Raw genomic sequence first — 22,812 nt, 5'->3', positions numbered from 1 at the left:
GTCTCCCATGTGAGTGCAATGGCCCAAGCACTTGTGTCATCCTCTGCTTCTTTTCCAGGTACATTATCAAGGAGCTGGACAGAAGTGGAGCAGCCAGGACTCCAACTGCTGTCCATATGAGATGCCAGCCATTGCAGACAGTGGCTAAGCCACCATGCAACAATGCTGGTCCCATACCTCTTTTTTTCTTTCCTATGTTAGCCTTGATAAGTGTGAAGATCATTCTGGCCTCATAAGACAAAGAGTTCCTGTAAGGTTGGCATTATTTCTAACTTAAATGCTTGAAATAAATCCATAGTGAAGCTAATTGAAGACTTTCTTTCACAGGAAAGTTTTAATCACACATTTAATTTCTTTACTTGTTATAAGGCTTTTTCATGTTTGGTTCATTTTACTGCCAGTTTTAGTAAGGTAAGTTTTCAGTTCAACTACATTTAAAATTTTACTGGCATCAAGTTATTTTTCTTTTACTTCTAATATCTATGACCTTTATAGTATCTCCTTTTTTAATTCTTGTTATTGATTTTTGTACATTCTTTTTATACCATAGGGGTTTCCTCTTCCTTTCATCTCCTATACTTTTAGCTCATTCTTTAGCTTTTCTTGCTTCATCCCACTTGAGGACGTCTTCATTCATGGAGGACGGAAGACGGCAAAGAGCAGAAATCTAACTAGAGTGGCAGATTAGAGGTGGCAGCACTTGTCTACAACAGCTGTCATTTTGATGGCTCCTGCTTCAGCCCAAGTGCTCCTAGGTAGCATGAGAGAGAGTTCTAAATTTTGAGAATGTTATTTATTTATTTATTTATTTATTTCAGAGAGCGAGCGAGAGAGAAAGAGACGGAGATGACCTAGCATCTGCTGGGCCACTCCCCCAAAACCCACAAGAGCCAGGACTGGGCCTGGCCAAAGCAGGCAAGCAGGAATTCTCTCTGTGGCTCCCGCACGGATGGCATGGAACCAACTCCTGGAGATATTACTTGCAGCCTCCCAGGAGGCACATGAGCAGGAAGTGGAGCCAGGACTCAAATGCAGACACTGACATGGGATGCGGCCATCTCATATGACATCTTAACCTCTATGACAAATGCCTGCCCTCAAAGTTCCCTATTTCTTTAAAAGTTAGCTAAATACACAAGAAGTCATCAAGATAAAAAAAATAACATGCATTGGATAATTACCACAAAGAAGGGAGAGAGATGTGAGAAACCAATTTAATAAAGAACATCCACTTGGAGAAGCCCTCCAAAGGCTTCTGTGTGTCTGCTACTTTGACCCGAAACACCAGATTTACCTGAGTCGATAAGACTTAACCGTGATTACACAGATTGTATTCCAAAAAGGTTTCTAAAACTAAAGCTGCAGCAAGTTAGGAAGCCGCGTTCCGTAGGCCCATGCTCAACAGGATTTGAGAGTTTCACGACTCTGAGACAAAGCTCAGCATGCAAGAGGTTTACCAGAAAGTGAGTGCTCTCGTAACAGACTCCCAGAGAAGCACGGGAAGGGAAGCAGGCTGCAGAAGACGGAGAAGTGTGGCTATGATTTAGTCTTCGTGGACGCCTCCACTAACGCTCTGGGGATGTCTGAAGGTGGAATGACTTCCACATTTGTGATAAGTTTAGGTGGAAAGGTGAGGGTCCCAGATTCCTATATATTTCAGTCAAGTCTACAACAGGCCCTTGCCAAATATTTTGTCTATACAAACAATTTCATTTCTAAAAAACAGGTTACAAAATTCATAGGTACATGTGGTTACATGGTGATTTATGGGTGAAATTTAGAAAAACAGAGAACTGCTACTTACATTTTGAATTGTGCAATTTGTAAAGAATCCATTATTTTCTAGGCTCCAAATCTTATTCTGGCCCAGGAATCATGCTTGTCTCTTTTACTACTAACTGTTTCATTCATAGATACTTCAAAAAAAAGAATCTTTCACCTCCAACCTACAAGAGAAAAAGGTAGCAACACCATTGTTACTTAGGATGCCATGACTTCGAGCCCATCTATATTGAAGCAATATTAATCTTCTTGCCTCCTAATATCTTTTTTTTTTTTTTGACAGGCAGAGAGGACAGTGAGAGAGAGAGAGACAGAGAGAAAGGTCTTCCTTTTGCCGTTGGTTCACCCTCCAATGGCTGCTTGGCGTGCTGCGGCCAGTGCACCGCGCTGATCCGATGGCAGGAGCCAGGAGCCAGGTGCTTCTCCTGGTCTCCCATGGGGTGCAGGGCCCAAGCACTTGGGCCATCCTCCACTGCACTCCCTGGCCACAGCAGAGAGCTGGCCTAGAAGAGGGGCAACCGGGACAGAATCCGGCTCCCCGACCGGGACTAGAACCCGGTGTGCCGGCGCCACAAGGTGGAGGATTAGCCTAGTGAGCCGTGGCGCCGGCGCCTCCTAATATCTTTTATTTCATCATGCTTGCATTGTTACCATGATGCCGTGCCATCCATTATGCTACTCATGAATACTGGCTTTTAGTGACCTTCTCCAACGTTGTTAATGTGCTCCACTGGCAATGACGACAAATGAAAAGTCTTATCCAGCATACACAGGAAAATCTGAACAGTGATTCATTATCTGGTCACGTTCAATTTGTTGCTCATAACTTGATAGCATAAGTGTAGAACAGCATATCTCCTAGTCTTATCTTCTTTGGAACTATTTAGGACATAATCATTGCATTCCTGGCATGTGAACTCTTTCTCATAACATTCCCCTATGTTTTCATACAGTGCTACCAGGGAAAATTGTAAGAAACCTGTGGAATAAGCAATAAGAGTGCTTTCTTTCTTGCAACTACCATTTGCCTCTCATTTGGCACAGTTTAAGTTTGACCTAGAAAAACTTGTAGCAAGGTCAGAGGCAAGCAAGGACATTCACTGGAAGGAATGAGTGACATTATGAAGCACTGATGTTGAAAGCCTTTGCAGCCATACTTAGTGAACTGCCCAACCATGTCACAGAGCTTGTGGAAGGTTAAAGGACCACCCTGCGTACTAGCAGTAGGAGATGCACAGGATAAAGGATACCTACTGCAATGTCTCTTGCACTCAGTACAAGCAGCACAGTCGGTAGAAGACCTCATAACAAACAGAATCCCACAGTGGGGTTTAAGCCCATGAAGTGAGCGTGACAGTCCTTAGCCCAAACTCTTGAATTCATCTCTGTTCAGTGTTAGCATCACCCTAAATGAACACCTCAGTGCCATTCTAGTGGTCAAATTTCCCATGAACCCCATGGAAGGAAAGATTTTCTAGTTTTCTTTCTGTAACCGGAATCCAGCAGTGGGGTCTCAGGACGAGTCCAGAGATACAAGTCCTGGAACTCCTCTGGGTGACTGGTCAACTCTGTGCAGCATTACGGTGCACTGGTATAAGTTTGAAAACTACACTGGCATGGACCCAACTGTTTGCTCCTTTACTTGCTTTCTCTCAGGATGCACATTAGCTGGAAGGTGGATTGGCGCAAACCCTGAATGGAAACCTAGGCATTCTTTTATAGGATTTGGCCACACCAAGTAGCTTCTTAACCACTAGGCCACTGTTTTCTAAGCTGAAATCCATTGTGGTCAGAGAATATATTTATATGGTTTCTATACTTTTAAAATTTTCAGACTAATTTAAAACCTAGAAAATTGTTTACTTTGAAAAAATGCATATACGCTTGAATTCATATTCTCTTGTACAATGTAGTATTTGTCATTTGATGTTTTATGATGTTCAAGTGGTCTCCATCTATTTCAGTCTTCCATAATTATTTCCACTTTTGAAATTGGGGTTATTGTCATCTATAAGTACTGCTATTGAACAGTTTGCCCATTCCTTTATGTTTGTCTTTTTCTTTATATAATATTGAGCATTTTTGTTAGATAAATATGTATGTATATAATTCTTATATCAAAAAAGAAAAAAAAAGGAAACTACACTGAAATGGAACAGCAGAAACTTTTGGCTAAATGAGATCAGAAACTCTTGTGGTTCTTTATCCAGATATGGGGTCATGGAGCCTGCTCAGGTGGCACCATTGGAACTCTGGGTCCCAGACACCAGAAGAAGACTTAGAATTATTTTAAGAGGCACTCCAAAGGGCAAGGTCCCTGAGGCACAGAACCACTGTAGAGGCCCCATTTCCCTGGGCCTAAGCAATATTGTGGTCTGTGATCTGAGCAATTGCTCTGGGAAGAGGACTTGACTTTGAGAGAGGTGGTTCTCTTTGGCAGAGGCAATGACCACAGCACAAAGGGGTGGTGCAGGGCCCTGCTCTGCCAGCATTCTCAGCAGACAAGGTAATGAACACGTCTTTCCAGAAGCTGAATCTGCATCATGCATCACAGATCCCACTACAGAAAACTATTTCAAAACAAAAACAATGTCCAGAGTCGTTCATAATGCGTTAACACTTGTAATCATTTATAAAGACCATTTAAGATGTTTAAAATTATGATCATCGATATTTCTATTTTTACTGATGATTTTTAATCATGTTAGCCTCAATAGATTAAAATATGTAATCTGAAAAAAGCAAAGCAATAAATATTAGTTTTAAAATGCTGCTTATAAATATTTGGGGATGAGATAATCCCTCTTTCTAATCTCATGAAGAGCTTTGGCCAATTTGGTAATAAACTCTTGGGAACATAAATGCAAAATGCATTTATTCACCTGTGTGGAAAACCTACTGAATTCCATAGGATGGCAAAATTGTATTTCTAAATAATATTTCAGGGTTAAAAAAATAATAAACCTATTCCACAGTGTTTTTTAACAGTTCTAGACAATGGAATACACCAGAAGTATACTTAAAACAATGACAACTTACTTAATGCTTTTCAGCAAAATGGGTACCAGATATGGGGCAAGAAGCAGTTACTCACCATTAGCATTCATGATTTATTCAAGCCGTTTCTTTGTCTTCACTCCCTTTTTCTCAGTAATTCTGTCTTTTCCCCTCCTCCCTTCCTGCCTGCCTCTCCCCCCTCCCCGTCTCTCCCTGCCCCCAGCACGTGCTGCCACTTCCTCTCCCTCTGTGACCCGCTCTGGAAGAGTTATTTTACCCCTTCTCTTATGTCTAACCCCTTTCTTTATATTTCCCTTTTTTTTCTCTTCCATTTGCTTTTTTTTACTAGTCCCTAATGTGATAATAAAATCTATTTTAGCTTTCTTATTTGTAATAATTATATAATTCAATCATTTGCTGGCATCATTTTGAGAGATCTATTTAAGAACAGAATGCAATCAACAGACTAAGTCACATTGTTGTGTGTGTTGTTTTCTTCAACATTCCTGTTGCTGGCTCCGCAGAGAGCCACTTCCTGTAGCCCTGTCTACTGATGCACAAAGAAGAATGAGAAAAGAAACACAAGGCATGATCTTAGTATCCTTCATCCCAGTCATTCAGTCATTTCTGGAACACAGCTATTCCTCATCCTAAACGTCTAAGGCCAGCTGGTTTCACGTTGGAGGGGATATTGCATAAGATACCCAGACCCAGGGGGAATCGCAGGAGAGCCTGTGACCAGGTGAGCGCCCAGGAAGCTGAGCCACACCACCACTTTTCAGGAGCAGAAAAAGTGTTTTCCAGGTCTCCCTACTTCCCTAAACGTGGACTCTATTTCCCTTCCCTTAGCTTAGCAGTAGTGAGTGCCACCACGCCAAGCCAGTCCTCACATCCACTCAGTGACTCAGTGAATTAACACATCAAGAGAGCTTTGTCTCCAGAGCAGAGAGATGGCAGTGCTCACCTATTTACAATGGAGGAAGCTTCTATGGCAGAATTTTACAAACTCGGCCACCTGCAGGCTTTTCTTTGATTTATGTAAGGAGAGGAGCTTTATGTAGTTTTTCAAATCAGACTCCAGAAGCAATGACATACTGTACACACACACCAGCTTTGTTCATTATATACAGGTAGCAGTTAAGATCATCAAACAGAAAGGAAAAAAAAAGGGGGAGAAGGAAATTTCACTGTCCAAGTGACTGATACAGAATGAACAGAACGTTCCAATCAAGACAAACAGACAACTTTGTGGCCAAAAGGACACAATTCATAGCAGCTGACTGTTCTTCCCATTGTCTTGAGTTTATTTCTATGGCACCTGGAATAGCCTCAGATGTGCTATGCCCTTTCAATGCAGGGAGAAGTTCAACCTGACTTCATTATGGAACTTAGAAAGACTCTCTTCAAGAGAGTGGAAGTCAGGGCCAGCGCTGTGACACAGGAGGTTAACACCCTGGCCTGAAGCGCCTGTATCCCATATGGGCACCGGTTTTAGTCCCGGCTGGGCTGCTCCTCTTGCGATCCAGCTCTCTGCTATGGCCTGGGAAAGCAGTAGAAGATGGCCCAAGTCCTTGGGCCCTTGAACTCACATGGTAAACCTGGAAGAAGCTCCCAGCTCCTGGCTTCGGATCAGCCCAGCTCTAGCCATTGCAGCAATTTGGAGATTGAACCAGTGGATGGAAGACCTCTCTCTCTCTGTCTCTACTTCTCACTGTAACTCTTTCAAATAAATAAGATAAATCTTTAAAAAAAATTTAAAAAGAGATTGGAATTCTAGAGGGAGACATAAGTGCAATATTTAAAATATAAAATATTATCAACCTGGCCAGCGCCGTGGCTCAATAGGCTAATCCTCAGCCTGCAGCACCAGCACACTGGGTTCTAGTCCCAGTCAGGGTGCCGATTCTGTCCCGGTTGCCCCTCTTCCAATCCAGCTTTCTGCTATGGCCCGGGAGTGCAGTTGAGGATGGCCCAAGTGCTTGGGCCCTGCACCCCATGGGAGACCAGGAGAAGCACCTGGCTCCTGGCTTCGGATCAGCGTGGTGTGCTGGCCGCAGCGCGTCAGCCGTGGCAGCCATTGGAGGGTGAACCAATCGAAAAGGAAGACCTTTCTCTCTGTCTCTCTCTCTCACTGTCCACTCCACCTGTCAAAAAAAAAATATTATCAACCTGCTTTACCCCCCTAGCCCTGTTCTATCTTTTCTTGCCATAGCACATATCATGTTCTAAGACTCTCTACACTTTTTCTGTCAATGGTGGTATTTCTCCCCTAGTAGAAGGTAAGCTCCATGGGAGCAGGGATATTTCTCTTCTTTGGCTAATAATGTTTCCAAACACACAGAAAAAGTGCTTTGCATAGAGCAGGGTTGAATTTTGCTTGTATGAGTGAATTACACTTTACTTCTGAGGCCCACAATGCGGTACTACGGTACATCACAAAGATGCCTTCTTCCTAGCCAATGCACTCATACCCCAGCCTCTTGGAATAGTGGGCGCTACAAGGACTTCCAGCTGCATCCTTCGCAGCGTACTGGCTTCCGTGGCAGGGCACTGCACTGCTCAAGGCTGTACCTCCTTTTAGGTGCGGCCTGGGTCTGATGATTTATAACAAAAGAATACAAATAGCTGCTGCCTTTCTTTAACTTGGGACACTTGAGAAGGGGTATCCCAGGTTCAGAATTCCTGGTGGGACGAGATGAGGCTTCATTAGGAACTGCATTGTCTATGGGCTTCTCTTGCTTTGCTTTAACAGCTGTGGCTCCCCAGAGCACCTATCACTGTCTCAGAGCCTGTTACCAGGGAATCCAGGCTAAACAAAGATAAATATAAGAGTAATGAGCTTTTTCCATTGGCATACCAGGGATAGTTCAGTATGTGAGGATCAGGTAGTTAAGAGGAGAAATAGCGTTCGAATTAGTGACATAACTTATACAAATGCAGAGGAACACATGCCAATATTGTGTGTTCATCTTGACTTCAGTTTTCTGCAGGAAGAAAAAGCCATGGGTTATAAGCAGGAATTTATCATTGCAGTTTTATAGATAGAAAACTAAAGAACAAAAGTAGAGCATAAATGTTCCAGGAAAGGGGATGTGCTTTACTATTCTTCACAGGCTCTTCCCCCTGAAGCCATTGTCACTCTGCACTCCCAATTTCTTGGGGTTATAATTGGATATTACAGACTCATCAGTGTTCTTAGTTGATTCAATAAATGAAACATTGTTCTGAAGTAAAATGGAAAAATTCTGTTGACATTCATTATGAGTACATTTAGGCTAATAGAGTAACCATTTCAAATTAATCTTTTAAGATTAATAACCTAAATATAGAGTAGGGCCTACAAAAATGCCAGGAGAAAAAATAAATTATATTCACAAATCCTATAAAGCAATCTTTTGTTGTTATTGTTGTTGTTGTTATTAATTTTTAATTCTCGCCAGTTATATTTCCATATCTGACCATAAGCTTCAAATCTATTTATGTTTTGCCTTTCTTCCCTTATCTGGGCAACTTCTGAAGGTATGGGCACTGCACAGAAATGATTTACAGGAGCTCTAAAGGGTTGGAAAGACAGAAGAACAGGCCATGAGCACAGCGTCTCCTCTAAAGAACTGCAAGTACTCTGAATTCTCAATTAAAGAGCTTTAAAAAACTAACATCCTGCTTGTATAAGAATACATGGATTATATTAGAATAAATTTATAGATTATATGTGGTCTATAATTTTCAACATATTATTTACTTTAATAAAAAGATTTCTTTTAATTTTACTTCTATTTATTTTCATTTCTTTGGAAAGCAGAGAGGTAGAAGCCAAAGAGAGAGAAGAGAGAGACAAACAGCAAACTCTCATCCACTGGTTCACTCCCCAAATACCTACAACAACCAGGTTTGCACCAGGCCAAAGCAAGGAGAAAGGAACTCAATCCAGGTCATCCATATGGTGACAAGGGCTCTCAAGTACTTTAGCCATCATTTGCTGCTTTTTTATCAGTATAATCAACTGGGAACACTTGTTTGATTAAATATTAAAGGCGGAAATGGAAGGGGTTTCCTTACAGTGATGTCATTGACTTCGTTCAACTTTCTGAATTATATGCTCCTCCCACAAAATCACCTAATGATACAATGACTTAGAGTCAGAAATTATTTTATGAAATATAAATTGTTGGTTCTTGGATTGTGTTAAAAATCCACAAAGTTTCTCAGCCACCACAGGAAGATTTAGACTATACTGTGTGTGTATTTGATAAAGATTTATTGAACAAAAAGTCCATGCCTTTGGTCTGAAATGGGGAGATTATTGACTGGAGATGAGTCTAGAACCTGAGGAGGTGGCTTGTCTGGGGAAGGTCCATATCAGTGATGAGTACACACGAAAATTACACAATTCAAAATTAATCCACTTAAATTATTTGAATCTACATATTCCTTGCAAAATTGTCTTGTTTTCTAGGTAAACTAGTACTATCTGGAATAAATTAGGTGCTTGTCTGCGTCATAAATAATGATGAATGAAAAATGCATTAATAACCCTTACCTTACACCTTACACAAAAATCAACTCAAGATAGATCAAAGACCTAAATTTACAATCTGATACCATCAAAGTATTGGAGAACATTGGGAAAACCCTGCAAGATTTTAGTATAAGAAACGAGTTCTTAGAAAAGACCCCAGAGGCATAGGCAATCAAAGCCAAAATTGACAAGTGAGATTGCATCAAATCAAGAAGCTTCTGCACTGCAAAACAAAACACTCAGCGAACTGAACAGGCAACCAACAGAATGGGAGAAATTATTTGCAAACTATGCAGCTGATAAAGGATTAATAACCAGAATATATAAAGATATCAAGAAACTCAACAACAATAAAACATAAAATCCAGTTGAAATGGGCAAAGAACTTAATCAGACATTTTTTTCAAAAGAGGAAATCCAAGTGGAAAACAGACACATAAAAAAATGCTCAGGATAACTAGCCATCAGGGAAATGCAAATGAAAACCACAATGAGGTTTCACCTCACCCCCATTAGAATGGCTTTCATACAGAAATCAAAAAACAACAAATGTTGGCAAGGATGCAGGGGGAAAAGGTACTCTAAGTCACTGTGGGTGGGAATGTAAACTGTGGAAGACAGTATGGAGATACTCAGAAATCTGAATATAGACCTACCATATGACCCAGCCATCCCACTCCTGGGAATTTACCCAAAGGAAATGAAATCAGCATATGAAAGAGCTATCTGTACTCCCATGTTTATTGAAGCTCAAGTCACAATGGCTAAGACATGGAATCAATCCCAAATGTCCATCAACTGATGATTGGATAAAGAAATTATGGTATATGTACACCATGAGATACTACACAGCAGTTAAAATGAAATCCTGTCATTTCCAACAAAATGGATGCAACTAGAAAACATTATACTTAGTGAAATAAGCCAGTCCCAAAAGGACAAATATGATATGTTCTCCCTGATCTGTGGTACTAATAGAGGACCTAAAAGGTAATCTATAGAAGTGATATTGACATGTTGATATGTGATAACTTTGAACAGCCCTTGACTCAACGGTTGAGGAACAGTTTTTTTTTCCATACTATTTGCTGAACTCTTTACTTACTATAGGGTTAATCTTATGTGTATAAAGTTAATTGAAAATAGATTTTTCTAAAAAATTGGAATGGGAATAGGAGAGGGAGTATTGGGGGGGTGGTTAGAGTGTGAAGAATCACTATGTTCCTAAATTTGTATTTATGGAATGCATGAAGTTTGTATACTTCAAATAAAAGGTTTCTAGGGAAAAATAGTACATTGTCACAAAATTTTAAAAAAGAATAATGTATTAATATATTTAAATCTTAATCATGAGTAAGTTATCAGATTTATGATTTGTTATGATTTTTTTGAAAAATATATGTAGCTTTTGATAATCACTTTATAGAAAAATCTAAGCTACAAAATATATTGAAAGGCATAACTTTGTGAACACTGAAATTAATGATTAAAGAACTTTCTGCAATGTTCTATTTTACAGACATAAACTTGAAGTTAATTTTATTTTGGGGTTTGCTATTTCTTGTTTTGTTATAAATGGAATATTTTTATATAACTTGCGACATTGTCTTCTAAAAGCGTTATAATTCTTAAGTAGTATGCCTTTTGTGACTCATGGCTAAAATAGTCCTGGTCCTGCCTTGAATCTGTTGAAGAAAAAAAGAGAAGACATTAAAATAGGCAAGGACTTCTACTTTAGAGCATTTATTTAAATCTTGATTAAGGCCAGGTTTACAATAGGAATTGCAGTCTCTTCTGCTCCAAAGAGACTACCTGCCTAAGGCTGAAGCCAAATCATTAGTGAAATCATTACTCCTGGGACAGGCATTTTTTGAAAATTCATATAATAAAGTAATGAATGTAAAACATACTGAACTTCCAACTGAAAGGTCCTACTTTTCTCAAAATCAATTATGCTGGAGAAGAACAGGTGTTGAGACTGAGACTTCTGGGAACCCTATGTGTAGGCCAAAGGTGTGGGGGACTTACAGTGAAACCATGATGGGCCCAGAGAAAGAATGCATCATACATGAAATAAAATTATCAAGTTTGCCCATAACTACTCAAGTGCTTTTTTTCAGTCTCTTAAATTGTCTATTGTATTTATCATGTGCTTGAGCCATAAATGGCAACACAGAGCAGGTGTCCAGGTTCACAGACCATATTTTTTTATTTTAAAGGCAGAATAACAGGAAGAGAGAAACAGAGGGAGAGGAAGGGGGAGGGGGAAGGGAAAGGGGGAGGGAGAAAGGGAGAGGGAGAGGAAAAGGAGGAAAGGGAGAGGAAGATCTTCCATCTGCTGGTTCACTTCCCAAATGTCCACAATAGCTGGGATTGGCTCAAGACAGAGCCTAGATGAGGATGGCGGGGGTGCTGGGTGGGGGAGAGGTGCGGTGGCACTAGCTGCCGTTAGTGTTGACATCCCATGTGGGTGTTAGTTTGAGTCCCACTGCTCCACTTCAATTCAGCTTTCAGCTATGGCCTGGGAAAGCAGTGGAAGATGGCCCAACTGGGGCCCCTGCACCTGTGTAGGAGATCTGGAAGAAGCTCCTGGCTCCTGGTTTCAGATTTGCTCCACTGCAGCCACTGTAGCAGCCATCTGGGGAGTGAACCAGCAGATGGAAGATTCTCTCTCTCTCTCTCTCTCTCTTTCTCTTTCTCTCTACCTCTGTAAATCTGCCTTTCAAATAAATCTTAAAAAAAAGAACCAAAACAGGAACTTTATCCAGGTCTCTCACCTGGGTGGCAGGGACCCGAGCACTCCAGCCATCATCACCTGCTATCTCCCAGGGTGTTAACAGGCAGTACTGGAACCCAAGCACGTTTATATGGGATGTGGGCATCCAAAGTGGCGGCTTCATATGCTGTTCCACAATACCTGCCTGGTCAGACCATGTGTGTTGACACAGAGTCCTCTAAGTGCAACATCACCCAATATCTTTATTGTATACAGTATTACATCTGTATCCAGATGTAATACTTGGAAAGGTTTACCATCCAGAGCCTGCATTTGCCTACTCATTGACACTCTGCATTAGCTCACTCTTTGAGCTGCAGTTTCCTCTTTACTGTTAATCATAACGCTAGTGAACTCCACCAGTGATCAGACTCGACTTCCCAGCCCATTGAACAAGCTACCAAAAGCCATGAGGGAGTGGTTGTCTCCAGCTTCACATCAAAACGACATGGCCCAGCCTCAGCAGGGGTGTCAACCACACCCTCTAGTGCCTATGGGCCTCTGAATTCCCTTTCCCACAGCAGCTGGGCTCAACCCTTTCCACTCTCCTCAATGGCCACAACCCTCCTCATTAGTGGTCATTATACTCATCTCTCTTCATAAAGAGATGAGTCTCATAAGACCCCATAGCTTTTTGCACTTGTAACTGCATAGTGTTCAATCATTTTACATCAGTCTATCTGGTCTACACTTGAGAAAATGGCGCATAAATGGCAAGTGAGAGGCCCAAGGTCATGGAACTCAAGTGGAAAGTGGCAGAGCCAGATTTGGAAGTCAGGTCTTCTCAAAGCAAATGTGCTTTCTTCTTCCTGAAATAGTTCTCTGGTAAGGAAAAGCCATTTTCCATAATATAAATACCCCAAAATCTCAAGGTAAAAGGAGACTGTTTAATAGGACACAGACTGACTTGACCTAATAGGGTAGATTTATGGCCACTCTCTTTCTCTTTCCTCTTTGCTTCATTAGGTTAAAAATTCTGACATGACATTGGTTCACAAAGACAAACTGTATTCCTTCAATGGTAAAGAACATCATGTTTTAGACTGAATTGAGATAACTGATCAGAATGGAACTTTCCCAAAAGCTTCACAAGCCAGTTTTTTTTAAAATTGATTATTTGGTTTGTTAAGCCATATTAAGTTACCTCCATTTACCTCTCCACCATCCTCTTTTGGTACTGGGGAGGTCTGATATCACTGTTCTCTAACTTGTCAAGGGTGACACTGATGTAGACTTTTAAGTGGCAGTCTTATATGGGGCCCCAAAGATCCACGTCTCTAAGTATTCACACCTTTGTGTAATCCCCTTATCATGAGTGTGCACTGGACTAACTAAATCACTCCTCAAAAATAAAAAATGTAGTGACAGGCTGTTGTTTCCACTGTTATGTGATAGGAAGGGGGTTTCTCTCTTCAAAGCCTACTCCGGCTCTCGCTTTCTCTCGCTCTCGCTCTCGCTCTCGCTCTCGCTCTCACTCTCTCTCTTCCTCCCTCACTCTCTCCTTCTCTCTCCCCTTCCCTTTGCCAAGAAGCTAATTCCTCACCTGTAATTCGCTCCTCTTTTTATGTCTTTCCAAATGAATCGTGATTTCCTTAAGTGCAAAAATCATGTCATATTTATCTCTCCATCCTTCACACTGTCTAATGTTTTATCAAAATGCATATTAAGTATTAAATCTTTACCTTTTAAATCAATTATGCTTTTGGCATGCATCAATCAAGATAGCTTTATAGAACACATTACTGTTTGATGCTTTTATATCTCTAACAACCAACTGAAGCATTTGAAAGCAACAAAGACTTTCAGAATCAACCAAAAACATAAAATGTTGTATAATGTACATATTTTTTTCCAAATACTCTATGTGCAAAATTTGTATAATACCAAAAATAAATCCAGACTACCACTCTAAACTATAGTTAAGCCCACATAGATGCATATTTCTTGAACTAGTATCATAAGTAAGATCAAATGGTATATAAAATCACAGGTAGCATTTCTAAAAATCTAATATAAAGGTTAGCATAAAAGACTTTAGTTTACTTAATTTAGCAAAAATTATTTCTACTTAATGTATTTTGTATTTGTTTTCAATTTTAACAATTAATGTGGCACAGGGAAATCTTTATGCTAATATTACAGCTCTTTGGTTTGGCACTAACACCATTATCTGTGCTAATGAATAATTCATCCCCAGTTGAAAACTTAACTATATCATTTTTACTGGATGTGAATGAAACTTTGAAGTGCAATTTAAGTTGAAAGAATTTAAGATTGTAGAGAATTCCCATAACCCATCAAAAATGCTGTGTTGGCAATATTATCTAGCACTCAAGTGTAATAGCTTTACAGAAAGCTCCTGTGAGATTCTAAATTTTGTTTCCTTTATAACAAATATTGATGGGATTCATTTCTTGCTGTACTTTCACACTGGGCGGTGACTACTTCAGCTTCTAAATATGTAAAGCTATATGCTCTTTATTTCCATCTGTAGATTGAGAACCTACATAGTCACTGTAAGGAAAACAAACTTTTATACCTCTAATGACATGTTTGGCTCAGAAATCTTTCCTTTTTTAAGATTTTTATTTATTTATTTGAAAGTCAGAGTTTCACAGAGAGAGAAGAGGCATAAAGAGAGAGGTCTTCCATCCGATGGTTTACTCCCCAACTGGCCACAATGGCTGGAGCTGCACCGATCCAATGCCAGGAGCCAGGAGCCAGGAGCCAGGAGTTCTTCCAGGTCTCCCACGTGGGCACAGGGGCCCAAGGGCTTGGGCCATCTTCTACTGCTTTCCCAGGCCATAGCAGAGAACTGGATTGGAATTGGAGCAGCAGGGTCTCAAACCAGTGCCCATAAGGGATGCCAGCACTTTAGGCCAAGGCCTCAACCTGCTGCACCACAGAACCAGACCCAGAAGTCTTTCCTAGTCAAGAATACCAACACTTAAAATAGCTTAAAAATATCAACAAATACTGTAATGTGGAATTAACAGATTCTCTGTCCATAGTATCCCAAAAATTCAATAGAGAAAATAGGTAGGGCACATCCTGAGGCAAGAAGTTAAATGATGTAACTGTCTCAGAGTCTTAAGGAGCTTCCCAACAAACACAACATTTGGCGTTTGTGGCCCTTTAAGAAGGCAAGGGCAGGACCATGTGGGGTTGGAGATTTGCCTCAGTCTTTAAGAGGGTGGGTGCCACGGCCACTCTCGCAAATCGTCTGGGGCAAGCTTTGGGCTTCTACCATCCCACGTAAGCAAATAAGAACCACTCTGACTATCAAAAAATAAATAAATAAATAAAGGAACATTCTGCAGTTTCCCAGAACCACTGTTAGGTAAAGTTCTAAAAGCAAAATGTATCTAATTCAAGAAATGATACACTGTTTCCTGATGTGCAATACAAATCTTGCAATCACTTATTTCTCTTTGCTATTTTAGCCAATAAGAAGCCCACATTAAAACGTCTAACATAACTTTAGCACAACTATGTAAAACTAGTTTCTCTTAACCTGCACGTAGGTGCATATACCTACATCTTAGATGTTGTCTTATATTGTATTTAATTCAGAACACTTCAACTTTGGTTTAAATATCTATTTATAATTTCCTTATATTTTATGTGTTTCTGAAAATAATTCAAATTATTCATTGAATTAAATGGAGAATAAAAAGGCAGAGAGAAAGAAAAGAATAAAAGGGGAAGGAGGAAAGATAGATGGGGGAAAGGAAGAGGATGACAGAAAAGTTCAGGGAAGAAAGAAAAGAGGAAGGGAAACAAACAGAGCTGTTAAATGGTGTCTCAGTCCTTGGAGATGTATTCAAACTCCCAAAGTAGCCCAAACCTCACTTGTTAGAGAAAGAGAGAGAGAGAGAGAGAGCTAGCAAGGGAGTTAACTCATCTGCCAGTTCAGTCCCCTAATGCCATCAATTGCTCCTTTTTTTTTTTTTTTTTTTTTTTTGACAGGCAGAGTGGACAGTAAGAGAGAGAGAGAGAGACAGAGAGAAAGGTTTTCCTTTTCCGTTGGTTCACCCAACAATGGCCGCTGTGGCTGGTCCACCACGCTGATCCGAAGCCAGGAGCCAGGTACTTTTTCCTGGTCTCCCATGAGGGTGCAGGGCCTAAGCACTTGGGCCATCCTCCACTGCGCTCCCGGGCCACAGCAGAGAGCTGGATCAGAAGAGGAGCAACTGGGACAGAATCCGGCGCCCTGACCAGGACTAGAACCCGGTGTGCCGGTGCCGCAGGCAGAGAATTAGCCTATTGAACTGTGGAGCTGGCCCCAGTTGCTCCTCTTCTGATCCAGCTCTCTGCTGTGGCCCGGGAGCGCAGTGGAGGATGGCCCAAGTGCTTCGGTCCCTGCACCCGCATGGGAGACCAGGAGGAAGCACCTGGCTCCTGGCTTCGGATCAGCATAGCTCTGGCTGTGGCGGCCATTTTGGGGGTGAACCAACAGAGGGAAGACCTTTCTCTCTGTCTCTCTCTCTTTCACTGTCTAACTCTGTCAAATAAATAAATAAAAGAAATAATTACTCAATCCAGGTCTCCCATGTGGGTAGCAGGAACCAGCCCCCAAGCAGTCACCACTGCCTCCCAGGCTGCACATCACCAGGAAGCTCTAGTCAAGAACAGGAGCCAGGAATCCAGCCCAGACACTCCCACATGGGATGCCGGCATTGTAACTGGTGTCTTCACTGCTACGTTAAATGCCCATCCTTGGACATCAGTCTTATCACCAGTGCGAAAAAATCACAGATATCATAGTAGGGTGGCTCAAAGGTCACCAGTGGAACAGTCCTTGTAATAAAGATTCTGTGAATCATTCATGTTAATTAGATTACTGCATGAAGAGCTTAATTAGATAATGTTTGAAAAGAACTTCTTCACCAGCATCCTAACACACACATGAGTGTGCAAGCACACACACACACACACACAAATTTTTAACTGAACCTTGACCTTACTGTATTAGCATCTCTGTTAATCAACCATCTCAATCCCAGAGGAATTTGCAGAAGAGACTTTCATAGCAGAGCTGTGACCAGAACTGGAAGGAAAGCCTTGGGAGTGTGTTGGGGGGAGTGGTATTCTCTTCTCTCAAAGTTTCCAATGCTTCAGTTTCCAAACTACCCTGATGGTAAATGGAGCCCTTCAAGCCCTAAGAGTTCAAAGACCCGAGAAGAGCACACACGGCAGACACACTGCAGATTTCCGAAGGCTCTTCCCATCCCTGAGGGAGACTGCATGCTCCCTGTTTATGAGCCTCTCATATTCGGGCATGGGACGTTGCTTTTTATGATCTCGTAGAACTAACCGACACATCTTGGGCTGTAACATAAGGAAAGATGGTCATTTAATACAATCTCATCCCTGAGGGTACGGCGTGCCCATGCTGCCCACCGATAACATCTGCTTCCCTTCCTGGCTGTGGGCATGGTTGGTCTCATGTGGATTACGTCCCCCTCCAGAGTTTTGTTGTTAATGTTTTATGAATAAGAGACACAAGAGCTTTAAACTCGTGACCTATTCAATGGATTTTGGTTCTTCCTCAAACGCTGTTAGTCATAACTATAAAGGCTGGAAATAGGTGAGGGAAGAAATATTTAATTAAAAATTATGACAATATCACCAAGAGGATAAAAAGTAATAATCTCTTGAATTTAGTTCTGTATGGATAAAAAACAAACAAACAAACAAAAAAAGCAGCATTCCCATCTCTGCTTGATGTTGCTTTCGAGATGAAAGTATCCAATTCCCCAACACGCCTTCTGTTGTCAGCTTTCTGGCATGTGGCCCTTCCTCCAGGAAAGCAACAAAGGCAGACGCACGCGTCAGTGGTCCTGGATGACTCTCAAGACAGCAACGCCCCTCCCCTCCTAAATATCGTTTTGTGAAACCAGGTTGTGCCTCGTTTACATTCCCTACACATCTCTCTCTTTTTGTCTACCTTAGGTCTTTTAAATTTAGCTTCAAGAAAAGTGCTGTATTATGAAATCAAGTCCCCTTATCTTTTTCCTGAAAGAATTGTGTGCAGTATGTATTTCCCTTATGTTGCAATTTAAAACACCCAGGAAACTGTGTTGAATACCGGCCCTGTAACTCTCATCTCTCTGTCAAGATACACTTATCCTCTTTTTTTTAATACTGTGTATAATGAAGTGATGCTATACATTGCTATATTTTATCCATTGTCCAACAGACTTTGCACTCCTAAAACCAGTGGAGTTTTTACTAGTAATACTCCCCAGGGTAAATATTTGTCACGTTTGGTAGGAATGAATAACAACTTGAATTCTATGTTAAAAACAGATATGAGGCCAGCGCCGCGGCTCACTAGGCTAATCCTCCGCCTTGCGGCACCGGCACACTGGGTTCTAGTCCCAGTCGGGGCGCCGGATTCTGTCCCGGTCGGCCCTCTTCCAGGCCAGCTCTCTGCTGTGGCCAGGGAGTGCAGTGGAGGATGGCCCAAGTACTTGGGCCCTGCACCCCATGGGAGACGAGGAGAAGCACCTGGCTCCTGCCATGGGATCAGTGCGGTGCGCCAGCCGCACTGCGCTGGCCGCGGAGGCCATTGGAGGGTGAACCAACAACAAAAAAAAAGGAAGACCTTTCTCTCTGTCTCTCTCTCTCACTGTCCACTCTGCCTGTAAAAAAAAAAAAAAAAAAAAAAAAAAAAAAAAAAAACACAGATATGGTTCCTAACTCACTTTTGTGTATAGTTACCCCAAGGGCTAAAGAACGAGACATTTATGATATTTTCTTCACAATAGATGTTAAGCAATCATTCGATTTTTGATGAGTGAATGGTCAAGAACATCATGATTCTAATGAAACCCCCACATACTCAAAGCACAACATCAATCAGATTTAAAAAAAAAAAAAAAAAAAAAACATTTGGATGATATCCCTGTGGCCTTTTTCTCAGGAAAACTATGTTTTTAATAAAATTAAATAGCATCTCATCATAGGTTTTTTTTTTTTCTTTATGACAGGCAGAGTTAAACAGTGAGAGAGAGAGAGAGAGAGAGAGAGAGAGACAGAGAGAAAGGTCTTCCTTCCGTTGGTTCACCCCTCAAATGGCCACTACGGCTGGCGCTGAGCTGATCCGAAGCCAGGAGCCAGGTGCTTCTCCTGGTCTCCCATGCGGGTGCAGGTGCCCAAGCACTCAGGCCATTCTCCACTGCCTTCTGGGCAGTGAGTTGGACTGGAAGAGGAGCAACTGTTACAGAATCCGGCGCCCCAACCGGCACAAGAACCCGGGGTGCCAGCGCTGCAGGCAGAGGACTAGCCAAGTGAGCAGTGGCGCCAGCCTCATCATAGGTTATAAGTTGTCTCTCTCTCTCCCTCTCTCAGCAACAAGTTACAGGTTCTATGCTTGGTAAAAACCCAAGTGGTCAAATAATACAATTGCCATGATTTTTTAAAAGAGATTTTCAGGTAAAATTATCTATATTAGATTCAGGTTCATGGATCTCATTTAGTTGTCAAAGTTATAAATTAAGTGTAATTGGTTGATTTTTAAAAGACATGCTCAAGAATTATGAATTTCTTTTGAATTATAAGAGGAATTTAAAGTGTGAAAAGTATTTCTTTATGTTCTCTGACAACCCTGGAAATTATACTTGATAATCGATAAGAAAGGAAAACAGAATACAGAAAGAGAAATTAAATACATTGGCTTGAAAGGTACAAAATAAACTAGAAACACAGAGTAGAAGCAAACTCATACTCAAGGCTCGTCATCAGGACTGTCTTGGTGTTCAGAAGTATCAAAGCTTATATACAACATATAAATCACGTAAGAATTAGATATGAGAAAAACGTACCATAAGCAGAGGCTCTTTTGAAGTATCTAGTGCTTTCGCTATCAGTGGGGAAAGCAGAATTTCTAGAATTCTTCTCAGAAAAGCAACAGTATTTAAGCTTTTATAGGTCTTCCAAAGAAAGCACTTTTTTTACAAAAAGAAAGGAAAAGTGAAAAATAGGTGAAGAAAAGGAGTTTGCTCATTTTTAAAGAAAATGCTTTTTGAATATTTTATCATCTCTTTGCATTTGTAATATAATTCACTTCAGCAATCACAGAACACTTTTCTTCCAATGCCACAAACTGTATTATGAATGAAAATTGGTGCTGCTGCTTATCAAAATACACAAGACAATTGATGTTTTATATAAGACCACTTCTATGTTAACGGGTAATGTGTGACACACTCAGGATTACTAAGCCTTGCACAGGTGTAATTCTCTGAAAGTTATGTTGTTTTGTTTTGCTTTTTAACCTCTTCTGCCAACGCCCTAGAATACCCTCAGGAATTATTGGCTGGTATTTCAAGTGGGGTTCTTTTTTTTTTTTTTTTTTTTGTAGTAACAAAAAGATATTTCTTAAGATTTGATCAAGGACAACCAAAGGATCATTAATAATGACTGAAACCCAGAGTGAACTAAATGGAAATCACCAATTGAACTGTATTATTTAAGTTTAAATTATAAAACAAGTCATAAACATCTTTCAGTTTTGGAGTTGATCTCCAATCCTTCCTCTCCAAACACTGATTTATTGCTGGGCTACTGCCCTGGTTTTGCTTTTAGCCTCTCAATCCGTGTCATGTGAGGGTTTCATCTTTTGCACATGGTTCTCCCTGTCCCACACCAGTGTGGGTAACTCCCTTATAATGGGATTTGCTTGCATAATTCAGAAACTAATCCAGTTTTTCTGTGACTGGATAAAGTTTTCATATCATTTTATGTTTTCAAAATAAATTATGTAGATCCAGGAAATGAGGTGAGAACATAGGAGGTTTACTTCTCCCACTTCCTCTTGGCGGCCTCTAACTGTTCTGGCTCCCTGTTACTCAAGTAATAAGCAGTGAGTAGGGTTGGGGATGCAGCCATAAACTATTCTAGAACTTTTCCTATCATTGTCACTTCAGCTACTCCATGATCTACAGGAGTCGGTTTCAGCTCCACTTATGAACAGGTTATCGGGATTCTGATTGTATGTAGTTCTGCTTTTGGGGAGGAAAAAAACTCCAATAAGCATCTCATTCATCCCCAAAACATGGAAGGACATTATTATTTTCAGAATGTTTTTAAACTGTGTTTTAAATAATACTAATTTAGATGTGGAAAATAAATACCATGACAAACCTTTTCATGATGTTGTCCTTTTATCTGGAATGCCAATTGTTTTCACTATGTTTTGGATTATTGGATCTGTCCTTCCAGGTCAATTCTGACTCAACACTTTCCAGGTTCTCTGCCGTAATTTTTCTAGAAAATACTATGCTCCTTTCTCCCACAGTAGGGAGCACTTGGCTGTACCACACACTCTGGGATATATTTATATAATTTGTTTATCTTTCTCTGATTTGTCTTTTTTTTTAACAGGGATATGTTTACAAGTTCCTTGAAGAATGAAATCTCATCTTATACTTGTTTATACATTTTAATTACATGCCTAAGACAACGTGAAGCAAAAAATAACCCTCAAATAGTTTTTGAGCTTCAGTCAGAGAGAATCCAGTACTAAATGAGATTGGTTGATGGATTCCCCAAAGCGATAAACTGACGCTGATTCACTACAGAGGTCATGTGGAGAATGGAGCCAACTCAAAGGAAATCTGCCTTTCTAATCCTTGGCACCATTGTTTTCCCAATGCTAAATGCATAGCCACCTCCTAACAATTCTTTCCAATAAAAACTGCTTTCCAATGATTAGGAAAAGCTTGTTTCTAGAGGGGAAACTGAGCAATTACTAGGGAGAACTAAAGAAAATATTGTAGGCAGGGAGCCAATGTGAAGAACTCATGGTCCTGAATGTATTGCGGGAAGATCTACGGAAAAATGAAAGGAGATCCTAAACTCTGGCTTAAGTGAATGTGATAACATTTAATAGTGCTTTTTCAAACATTAGGTTTACCTAAGGGTATAGCACTCCACAACAACTTGCCATAAAGTTCAAGAAGGCAGCATGATTAGATTAACCGTGATTTCAAGACAAGACACCATCCAGGATTCTCTCCAGTAAAGTTGTGTGACTATTAAGGAATTTATTTATATCCCACATGTGCTGAGAAGTTCTTCCAATAGTCTATCTCAAAATTTTTCTTTAGATTTATTTTTATTTATTTGAAAGAGTTACAGAGAGAGATAGAGAAAGAGAGAGGGGTCTTCCATCCGCTGGTTCACTCCCCAGATGGCCGCAATGGCTAGAGCTGTGCTGATGTGAAGCCAGGAGCTAGGAGCTTCTTCTAGGTATCCCACATGGGTGCAGGGGCCCAAGGACATGGGTTATCTTCTACTGCCATCCAAGGCCATAGCAGAGAGCTGGATCAGAAGAGGAGCAGCTGGGACTAAAACCGGTGCCCATATGTGATGCCAGAGCTTCAGGCCAGGGCTTTAACATGCTGCGCCACATTGCTGGCCCCTATCTCAAAATTTGACATGGTAAAATAGTAAAGGATTGAGTATGGTTATTTCTATAACATAAAAGGAGAAAGAAAACCTAGAATTGATGTTGATTGAGATTGCATTGTGGCAGCAATCAAACCAGTATCACAAGAAGCTGAAGCCAAAGCTCTTCCTTTCTTCTTTTCCTTTTATTTCTACTCCTATCCCATTTCTTTAAAAAAAAATTTTTTTTAATTTATTTGACAGAGTTACAGACAGAGAGAGACAGAGACAGAGAGAAAGGTCTTCCTTCTGTTGGTTCACCCCCCAAATGGCCGCTATGGCC

General features: G+C 40.7%; 1 long non-coding RNA gene across 1 annotated transcript in view; it reads right to left on the bottom strand.

Annotated features, from left to right (window-relative positions):
* LOC138844677 (uncharacterized) overlaps positions 1 to 22,812 on the bottom strand; it is a 294,022-nt gene that overhangs the window by 5,619 nt on the left and 265,591 nt on the right. The window contains exon 4 of the long non-coding RNA XR_011380902.1: positions 1,805 to 1,946. This is a non-coding gene — a long non-coding RNA (uncharacterized lncRNA). The remainder of the gene's footprint in view (positions 1 to 1,804; positions 1,947 to 22,812) is intronic.

This window comes from Oryctolagus cuniculus, chromosome 12 (genome assembly GCF_964237555.1).
Source record: "Oryctolagus cuniculus chromosome 12, mOryCun1.1, whole genome shotgun sequence".
NCBI lineage: Eukaryota > Metazoa > Chordata > Mammalia > Lagomorpha > Leporidae > Oryctolagus > Oryctolagus cuniculus.
Note: the sequence above shows the minus strand (reverse complement) of the source record. Positions and strands in the feature narration are given on the sequence as shown.